Below are 10,796 nucleotides of genomic sequence, written 5' to 3' on the forward strand. Positions count from 1 at the left end.
AACCGGGACAAAAGAGAGGCATTGGTCCCGGTTGGTGCCACCAACCAGTATCAATGCACACCTTTAGTCCCGGTTGGTGGCACCAACCGGGACCAAAGGTCGTGTGCTGGCGCGGTGCGGTGCTATGTTTAGTCCCACCTCGCTAGCCGAGAGGGGCTCGGAGTGGTTTATAAGCCCTGCCGAACCAACCACTTCGAGCTCCTCTCTACTGCAGGTTTACGGGCCTAAAATCACTCTCTGTGCTTGTGGGCCTATTGGGCCTACTGCGGGCCTGCATCCTGGCCCTGGTAATGGGTTTCTAGTCGTATGCTGGCCGTGGTGGCCCTATAGGTGGCACTTTTTTTAATTTTTTTTTCCAGTTTTTTTGCTTTCTTTTTTGTTTCTAATTACTTATTTATTTTCTTTTACAATAATTCTTTTTGCTATTAAAGTTTGTAACAAAATTCTAATTACTTATTTATTTTCTTTTATGATAATTCTTTTTACTTTTAATGTTTTGAACAAAATTCTAATTACTTATTTATTTTATTTTATAATAATTCTTTTTGCTATTAAAGGTTGTAACAAAATTCTAATTACTTATTTATTTTCTTTTATGATAATTCTTTTTGCTTTTAATGTTTTGAACAAAATTTTCATTACTTATTTATTTTCTTTTATGATAATTATTTTTGCTATTAAAGTTTGTAACGAAATTCTATATAATTTTAGTTTCAATAATACTAGAGGTTTATAAAAGCTTTTTAGTTGATTCCTTTAGTACTAGTTCTAAGGCTGATAGAAAGGCATTTTAGTTGGTACGTGTTTTAAGGCTGGGGCCCCACGAGCACCTTTTAGTACCGGTTCGTGGCATGAACCGATAAAAGTGTTTTTTAGTTGATTCTTTCTGCAGATATTTTTTAGTCCCACCTCGCCAAGCGAGAGGCACTTGCAGCGGTTTATAAGCACTGAGTGTAGAGACGATGAAGGGAGAAGCGCAGTGCTCACCTTCACACTGCTTTGGAGGAATACTGTCTTTTTCGTGTAAACGTTGCAGGTCCTCCCGTGCCTTAGTTGTATCTTTTGTCTTCCCATACACGCCCAAGAAGCCTAGCAAGTTGACGCAAAGGTTCTTCGTCACGTGCATCACGTCGATCGAAGAGCGGGCCTCTAGGTCTTCCCAATAGGGTAGATCCCAAAATATAGATTTCTTCTTCCACATGGGTGCGTGTCCCCCAGCGTCACTCGGAACAGCTAGTCCGCCGGGACTCTTTCTAAAAATTACGTGTAAATCATTGACCATAGCAAGTACGTGATCACCGATACGCATGGCGGGCTTCTTCCGGTGACCTGCCTCGCCTTTGAAATGTTTGCCTTTCTTTCGACATTGATGGTTGGTCAGAAGAAATCGACGATGGCCCAGGTACACATTCTTCCTGCAGCTTCCTAGGTATATACTTTCGGTGTCAGCTAAACAGTGCGTGCATGCGTGGTATCCCTTGTTTGTCTGTCTTGGAAGGTTACTGAGAACGGGCCAATCATTGATGGTTACAAACAGTAACGCATGCAGGTTAAATTCCTCCTGTTTGTGCTCATCCCACGCACGCACACCGTTTCCATTCCACAACTGTAAAAGTTCTTCAACTAATGGCCTTAGGTACACATCAATGTCGTTGCCGGGTTGCTTAGGACCTTGGATGAGAATTGGCATCATAATGAACTTCCGCTTCATGCACATCCAAGGAGGAAGGTTATACACACATAGAGTCACGGGCCAGGTGCTGTGATTGCTGCTCTGCTCCCCGAAATGATTAATGTCATCCGCGCTTAAACCAAACCATACGTTCCTTGGGTCACGTGCAAACTCAGACCAGTACTCTCTCTCGATTTGTCTCCACTGTGACCCGTCAGCGGATGCTCTCAACTTCCCGTCTTTCTTACGGTCCTCACTGTGCCATCGCATCAACTTGGCATGCTCTTTGTTTCTGAACAGTCATTTCAACCGTGGTATTATAGGAGCATACCACATCACCTTCGCAGGAACTCTCTTCCTACGGGGCTCGCCGTCAACATCACCAGGGTCATCTCGTCTGATCTTATACCGCAATGCACCGCATACCGGGCATGCGTTCAAATCCTCGTACGCACCGCGGTAGAGGATGCAGTCATTAGGGCATGCATGTATCTTCTGCACCTCCAATCCTAGAGGGCATACGACCTTCTTTGTTGCGTACGTACTGTCGGGCAATTCATTATCCTTTGGAAGCTTCTTCTTCAATATTTTCAGTAGTTTCTCAAATCCTTTGTCAGGCACAGCATTCTCTGCCTTCCACTGCAGCAATTACAGTATGGTACCCAGCTTTGTGTTGCCATCTTCACAATTGGGGTACAACTTTTTTTTGTGATCCTCTAACATGCGATCGAACTTCAGCTTCTCCTTTTGACTTTCGCATTGCGTCCTTGCATCGACAGTGACCCGGCGGAGATCATCATTGTGCACATCGTCTGGTTTCTCTTGATCTTCAGCAGCTTTCCCCGTTGCAGCATCATCGGGCACATCGTCTGGTTCCTCTTGATCTTCAGCAACTCCCCCCGTTGCAGCATCACCGTATTCAAGGGGCACATAGTTGTCATCATCCTCTTCTTCTTCGCCGCTTCCATCATAATCCCTATTTCTCAGTGCCTTGTCCAAACATTATAGTGTGGCACGAAACCCTTCTAAAGCAGGTGGTTGTGAAGGATTTTCCGGTCAGAGTAAGACTTCGTATTCCCACATTTACTGCATGGACAACACATAAAACCATTCTGCTTGTTTGTACTCAGAGGTGTGTCTGTCACCATACATCTATTGCCGGTTCATCTGCGTGCATTACATGTAATTATGTGTGTCAAAATTAAAAAAAAATCAGACAAATATCTATCTAAAGTAAGAAAATCAGACAAGTATCATAAAGAAGATAAGAACAAGAGGCTCACCACGGTGGTGCCGGCGATGAGATCGGCGCGGGCGATCAACGGCGGTGAAAACAGGAACGGGGCGTGACGGACCCCTAAATCTAGACAAATCTCGAAAAAATGGATCTCCTAGGTCGAGCTTCGAGAGGAAAAAGCTTAACTAGTGTGGCTCGGGCATTTCATCGAACACCTCATGTGCATAGGAGGTGAACTAGAGCACCCAAATGCCCTCTCCTCGCCGGATTAAAAAAACAGAGCACTGTGGAGTGCTCTGCCGCGGCGGTGGGTATATATAGGCAAGTTATTTGTCCCGTTTCGTGGCATAAACCGGGACTAAAGCCACCCCTTCTGTCCTGGTTCATGCCACGAACCGGGACCAATGGTTGTGGGCCAGCAGCGAGGACCATTGGTCCCGGTTCGTGACTCGAACCGGGACAAATGGTTCTACACGAACCGGGACCAATGCCCATGAGGCCCCGACCGGCCCCCTGGGCTCACGAACCGGGTATAATACCCCCCATTGGTCCCGGTTCTTGAAGAACCAGGACTAAGGGGCTGGCCGGGACCGAACGGTAGCCCTGTTTTCTACTAGTGTGGATGTAACAAGAAAATCTAATTAAGCTTTACAAATCTGGATTAATCAATTAGCAAGATCCCTGGAGTTCCGTAGCAACACACTTGAGGACGAGTCGGAGGAATGAGTGGTGTCGCCGGTGTTGACCAAAGAAGAGCGAACACAACCGGAGCTAGAGCTGGAGCTGTCAATGGAGAAAGCTTCATATGGGCCGGAGGAGGACACGGTGCCCAGCACAGTCCTGTACATGTGCAGTGGGAGCGCTGGCAGCCTTACCTCGTCATACTGCAGGACGTGCATTGCCAGGGCGACAGACGGCCGCTCGCTTCGGTCCGGATGCGCGCACCAGAGCCCTACGACGAGCACCCGCACCATCCACCGCTCGTTGGCCTCGTCTCCCCTCAGCCAGTCATCGGCCGCGTCGAGGATCGCGTTCCTGCCGTACAAGCTCCACACCCACCTGACCAGTGTGAACGATTTCCCCGCGGTATCCATCACCGGCCACCGGCCGGAGATGATCTCAAGTAGGACGACACCGAAGCTGTACACAACGGACTCGGTGCATGGCCGGCGCGTGTTGACGAACTCAGGATCAATGTAGCCGGCGGTGCCGAGCACAGCCTTGGTGGTCCGCAGCAACCCCGTGTCGTGGTCGACAAGCCGGGCCAACCCGAAGTCTCCGAGTTTGGTGCTCATGGACGAGTCGAGCATGATGTTGTTGGGCTTGATGTCGCCATGCACGACGCACTACTGCCACTCTCCGTGGAGGTAGTGCAGCGCGGATCCCAATCCAAGGATGATCTTGTACCTCTGTGGCCATGTGAGACATTTGTCCTTACTGTAGAGATGCTTGTCTAGGCTGCCCTCCGCCACGAGCTCATAGACGAGCACGAGACCCTTGTGGCTGTCGCACCAACCCAGCAACTGCACAAGGTTACGATGCTTCACTCTGCTGATGATCCTCACCTCAGCCTCGAACTCCTTTCTCCCCTGCGCCGATGACTCGGTCGACCACGTCTTGACCGCCACCGCACGACGGTCGGTAGCTGCAGGTGCAAGCGTGAGGTAACCCCGGTAAACGCTCACAAAGCCGCCTCGCCCGAGCTTCTCCTCCTCCGCGAAGTGTCTCGTTGCGGCAACCAGCTCGTGGTAGGTGTATCGTCTGGGTCCGCCGGCAGCCACACCTCTCTCGAGGTTAGCTCTATGGGTGTACCCTTCTTGCCTGTCCTCATTTGCCTTCATTTTATTGTGTCGCCGCCATAGCAACATGGCCACACATTTTTTTTTGAAAAGGAGGAAGACCCCCGGCCTCTGCATCTGGACGATGCATACATCAATTTTTATTAATTATTAACACAAGACCTTACAAAGTCATACAATAGTAAGACTAAAGCCATCGTCTAAGCAACATCTGTCACTACTCCTATCCAGTTGATGAAGGGGCGCCGATAATTTGGCCTAATACCAACCAAACCTTGCAGCCAAACCTAACATTTAAGACCTAAAGTCCCAACCAGGACGCCTGCCGGGTATGGGCGCCCACTAGTCCGGCGTGCTCCTCAACCAGGACGCCTGCCGGGTACGAGGCCGCCGCAGCGACCTACCACCAATCCATCTTCAGAACTGTACTGCTGCATCTACCTTGCCCGGTCTAGCTGCCGTCGACGCCAAACCGCGTCACCCTCCTGCGCAAGTCCATCTCCACGCATTGTACACCGAGTCACCACAACGCCATGCCGCCGAGATCCGCCGCCATCAATGAGTGAGATGAAGCACCGCTTCACCAAAGAATCCGTCCTCTGGTCCCTCGATCACGTGTGCACCTCCAAGAAGGACGCCCCAAAGGGGGGAACGACACTAGAGCATCGCCGTCATCCGATCATCTGATCTAGGGGTTCCTTCGGAGGTAGCAGAGAGTGGCTTTGAACTTCTCCACGGTGATGCCTTCAAGAAGGAAACAATGCAAATAGCGCTGCCACCGCCGGCCACACATACCACCAAAGAAAGCAATGGGACTAGTACGGATGACAGGATCATTACTAACTTTTTGTGGTTGTTCCTGGTCGGAAGAGGAGGTAGAGTGGAACTGAATGACCACGAGAGTATCCGGTGCAGCTTGGAGGCGTTGCTGGTGGCCGCCGAGAAGTTGACGGCGACCTCCTCCGGCAGCTGTGTGCTCATATCGACGGTTGCATTGACCTGGAACAGGGCTTCGTCGATGAGGAGATCAATGGCCAGCATCTTGGACACGTTCTGGTACGTGACAGTTGCCTTCATGACATAGGACGACGTGAGGTTCTGCGTGGTCGTGATGGGGGTAGACTCCGTGGAAACCATGGAGTTGACGTCGATGCCGACATGGTTCTTGCTGATGCCTTTTGAAATTTAAAGGCTGTGGTACTTTGCAGGGAGAAACAAGTGGTGCGTACCCTTTGTATCCCTCAAAAAAGTACAGTACCACGCTTGTAGTTTAACCAAATGTTGCACCTCCAGATGCTAAACTTGAACAACTATTCTTTTGTCTTATGTTCAAATTAATGTACGAGGAGCCAACAAGATAAAACCACTGAATACGTAGTGTAAATTTTCTTTCAGGGGATGCATCATGTATGTATACTCGGGCTGACCCAACATTTGCTGCGCAGTATAGATATGTGTACTCGGGGCTTACCCCGAATGCATAGACGATACACAAGCCAAATGCACAAATTAACAATGGATAGCCAAACCAAATAGGAACCTCAGTTTGTAATACATGACCACGCCGATACATCTCCAAGCAGCACATCACACATATACGTGTTGCTGAATCAATCACACACAAATTTACAACATCGTTTCGCAGTCTTCGGCAAGCAGCACTCTCATCACACCAATGTGGTTGTGCAACCGTGCCAGACACACCACAGCCACGGGCACATCCCTTCTTATTACAATCACAAATCCAAACACAAACCAAACCAAACCAAACAGACGGCGTACCGTCTCGACCTCACTGGAAACAATAAAGCAGGTGCGCACACACGCAACATCAAGCTAGCACCCGTTTATTCTTCAAAAAACACACAACCACAATCTTGCGAAAGAAACACTGACTTGAACTATTGCGTCAATGTGTAGCAGTCAGAAGAAGCAAGACGACGCCATCCTCTTGCACCACCAAACCTACACAGAACAGCACAACTGATATTAATGATAGTGGAATGCATAAGTGAGTGGATGATAGGAATTCAAACACAAGACATGGATGATTAACTTGTTGCTATACATCTACACTCTACATCAGTATTCTTTGAAGTGCAGATTATCATAAAGTAAATGCTAGTTTTATAAGGTACATGCTTGAAACAAAAAACAAAGGGAGAAAGTCTTGTGCACGTGTACCTGAATGGTTCACCGGAGAACCGAGACTCCCTCCAGGGGCATCTTGTAATAAGACGAGTGGCGCGGCTCGAAGAGGGAAGGATGGTGGCCAGCCTCCAGCCCGTCCCACTCTAGCTTGTCCCACCAGTCCTTCTCGCAGTCAACGAAGGTGGGGCGGCTATCTCGGCCGGTGGCTGGGAGGCGCCTGAGACCCCAGCAGCCCCTGAGCCATACCCTCTCAAGCTTGGGAGCAAGCATCCTGACCTCACATATATGCCGCAACTTATAGAGCTCATACAGGTGGATGTGCTTCAGGCTTGGGAACTCGAGTACACCTTCTCTGAGGCCGGGATGAACAGGGAACACCGTCTTTAGATCACCACAGTTGACAATGTGGAGACTTTCTAAATTGGGCAAATATGATCTTTGAATAGCCCACAATAATGGAAGCACAAATGCGAGCCTAGGGCAAGAGTAGAGGTGTATGCTCTTCAGTTTCCCAAATGGACCTGTGTCCCTGCCACTGTAAGTCCTTCCTTTGCTCCAAATGCAGTGCGCCATTAGTAGATCAGCAGCCCAAAATGTCTCTATATTTTCAAAGGGCCTGATGGTATCATAGTTAGCCATGAAGACTGCGTGCATAGTGGGGCATCTCACCACATGGCACTGTTTAAGATGTGTCCATTTAAGATGCGTCCCATCTCTAGACATCATGTATTCAGAGACGACAGTTTTGATGGAAGAGTTATCATGCACATGCAATGACTTGGTTTCATTCGTGGCAAAGATGACAGCCTTGATGGCTTGTATGCTCTCCGTGCTAGCAATGCTAATTCCCATACCAATCTCAACATGGCAGCCTAATGGCTGAAACTGCATCCCATTGCTGTAGTCGTGATCAACAATTATGTTGCCAACAGAGACATCAATGTAGGTGTTGTAAGTATTGGGGGTTAATGACTTTGGTTGAGGACCCATTATTTGCCCACTATTACCAGGGCCCATCTTCTCCTCCATATAGCTTTGTCCCTTAACATTGGTGGTACAAGGGACACAAAGATTTAGATGGAACCTATTGCTCTTCCAACAGAATCGATCATTGCTTTGTAATACCAAGGACTGAAAAAACCTTATGTCCATTATAGTAACATACATTTCATGCAGTTTTGTTTGTACAGGGCAGACCGAGGAATCAATGTGCAACACTGTCAATGTTGGCAGACCCTCTGCTGGCCATAAAATGGCATGGAGTTGCATACATCCCAATAGAATAATTTGTTGGAGACATGAGACCTGAACCACCCGAGTTGTGAGGTCAAGTGTCTTGACTCTTGTGCCTGAGAGGTCCAACTCCTCAAGGTTTGGAAGTGATCCATGCAGTGTGAAGTCAGACAATCTTGCACAGCCAACAAGGGAGATGCGTCTTATTCTGGCTTCCTTGAAATCATCCTTTCTTGGTCTTGCATCTAAACTGAATGATTCAAGCGATGGAGGGAGTCCTTCAACATGCTCCAAACCAACACAACCATCTAGAACCAGAGTCTTTAGGCTAGTTGATCTTGACAAGCTGGGCAAAACTGTGAATTCATCCTTTCCGCCCGTCTCCCTAGAGCAACTAGGTCAATTACACGAAGCTTGAGAAGGTTCTGCAGTTGTCCCCATGCAAAAATGATCTGCCAAAACCTTCCATTTTTTATATGTACTGCCCTAATGTTTGCAGCCATTTGTTGTATTATCTCTGGTGATGAAGGTGGATCCCAACCTGTATTGCATATGGCTATCACCCATAGGCTCTTAAAAAATTCCATTGTTGGTACATCTTGCTTATTGTCTTCTTCTAGTCGTAGATCCTGGCAGCTATCTAACCCGAGGTATCTTAAGTTGTGGCAACAATGAAAAGGAGGAGAGGAAAAGCTGAAGCTGCAGCGGCATAATTTGAGCACATGAAGATTCTCCGATTGATGAAACATGTCATTAGGTAACGACCATAACTGAGGATCAGACTCGCTTGTAACTGTGGCAAGGAAAAATGACGTTGATTCTGGATGCACAACAGAGCTGTCCTTGGAAAATATCCATCGTTTTGGAGGAGTCTCCAGTTCACGACCGAAAGAGGGCAATGCATTAGACGAGTAATCCACCATATTTATCTGTTGATGCAGAGCAGCTGCAACCTCCCATGCTTCATCGGACTGACCTCCTTGTATAATACCATCACAGACCCAGTAGCTAGAAGCATGGGTGGCCCAGTCGTAATCCATGATGTTGCTTCCATGAGAATTTAATGACAACATATACAAGCAACACTCTTCAACTGCTTTACCAAGATTATCCGCGTACCTAGCAATTTCTCTAGCCTCATTTTGCAGCAAATAATTCCACCCGCGAAGACTCCAATACTCATAAAGGGAAAGATGGGAATCATCCACCTTTTCCCTTATTTCTGAGTTGAGCCGGAGCCTTCCTCGAAATGTCCACAACACTTTACTACCAAATGTGGACCATCGACTCATGATAGGTTGGGGAATGCCAAGATCATTCAAGTCAATTGTATTGTCGCTCCCATTATGGAAGACCACTAAACATCTATGTTGTATTAAGTCCCGATGGATCTCTGCCCCAACATCTTGTATCTCAACTCTGAAGCCTTCATCTACCCCTTTAAAATCATCTTCTTCATCTTGTGTATCAAAAATATCCATTACCCGGTGAGGAAGCTTGAGTTCTTGTGCGATTGTCCTCTGGAGTGCTCTTCGGCTTTTCCACCTCGAGCAATCGACGTGGATGCTCTTGTCAAATTTCTTCAACAGAGATGGCGGAGGGTCTTCAGCTATGGCTCTAAGCACCGCAGAAGCAGCCAACCCACGCCATCCATCAAAATAAATGGCCCTGTTTGCAGTACTGCTCGTATCCTCTAGATAAGGGATTAATCTTCGCACCGCATCTTGGACGGTGTCCGGACCAATCCTCTGCATTATTTGATGGTGATTAGTTGAGGTAACTCACTTTAGCAGTTTTCGTCTAGTAACTAGCTATATGCAAGAGGCGCAGCTACTTTTTTGGGGTTATTATTAGGGTCAACACTAATCATATGAACTGCATGCGTGGGCTCTGGTAGACGCTCATGGCAAGCCACGACCACACAATTTCAGTGTTTCTGTGTCCGTGGGACCTAGAGAAGATGAGAGGGTGCGCAGCTCGCGTGCACTGGGGAAGGGCAAGGAGAAGGTGGCGGCCGGTGTGTAGTCTTTGATTAGCGTCAGGTGCCATGCATGCATACGGTGGTCGGTGCAGGGACGAGCCAGCGTATGGCTGTGGTCACAGACTTAGGTAGTGTTTGTTTAGCTTTCCACCAAAATAAGCCCACCGATGAAACAAACACGTTGGCTTTGGCTTTTTACGAAACAACAGCACGCAACAACTGGGCGAGCAAGCAATAGATCCCGAGCGAGAGGAAATTTTTAGGGTTCCTCCGCATCCGTTTCACCGCGGCCCCGTGCTCGCCGCGATGGCTTGGACCGCCACCAGGAGCTCCTCAGCAACTAGGCGCCGCCCCGTACACGCTTGACCGCGACCGCCCCGCCCGACCTCAGCCGCGTCAGGGAGCTTGACCGCTGCCACCAGGTCCTCCCTCGTCCGCCGCCGCGCCTGACCTCGTCCCCGTCCGCAACCCCGGTCTGTTCTGTTTCTGTTGAGTATACTGTGCACGCGTATATTGTGTACTGGGTCCACCTTCTAGTTTATCTATATAGCTGAGGTTATGGTCTTTCTTTGTACCTGGTGTACCGATCAATGCATTGCGATTGCACATGCCATACTTCTTCTTCTATATATGGTATCTATGGCAGGTCGTTCCACCTAACCCTAGCCGCTGCCATCCACCTGCCGCCGTCGCCGCCGCGCGCCTCTCGCGCCGCCGCCGCCA

The 10,796-nt window shown here is 48.5% G+C and overlaps 2 pseudogenes; both read right to left on the reverse strand.

The window, feature by feature from the left end:
* Positions 1 to 3,574: 3,574 nt before the first annotated feature.
* On the reverse strand, positions 3,575 to 6,303 carry LOC123158486 (L-type lectin-domain containing receptor kinase IX.1-like; annotated as a pseudogene).
* A 328-nt stretch (positions 6,304 to 6,631) lies between these two features.
* On the reverse strand, positions 6,632 to 9,846 carry LOC123158487 (uncharacterized; annotated as a pseudogene).
* Between the last annotated feature and the right edge of the window lie 950 nt (positions 9,847 to 10,796).

Source organism: Triticum aestivum, chromosome 7B, assembly GCF_018294505.1.
Source record: "Triticum aestivum cultivar Chinese Spring chromosome 7B, IWGSC CS RefSeq v2.1, whole genome shotgun sequence".
NCBI lineage: Eukaryota > Viridiplantae > Streptophyta > Magnoliopsida > Poales > Poaceae > Triticum > Triticum aestivum.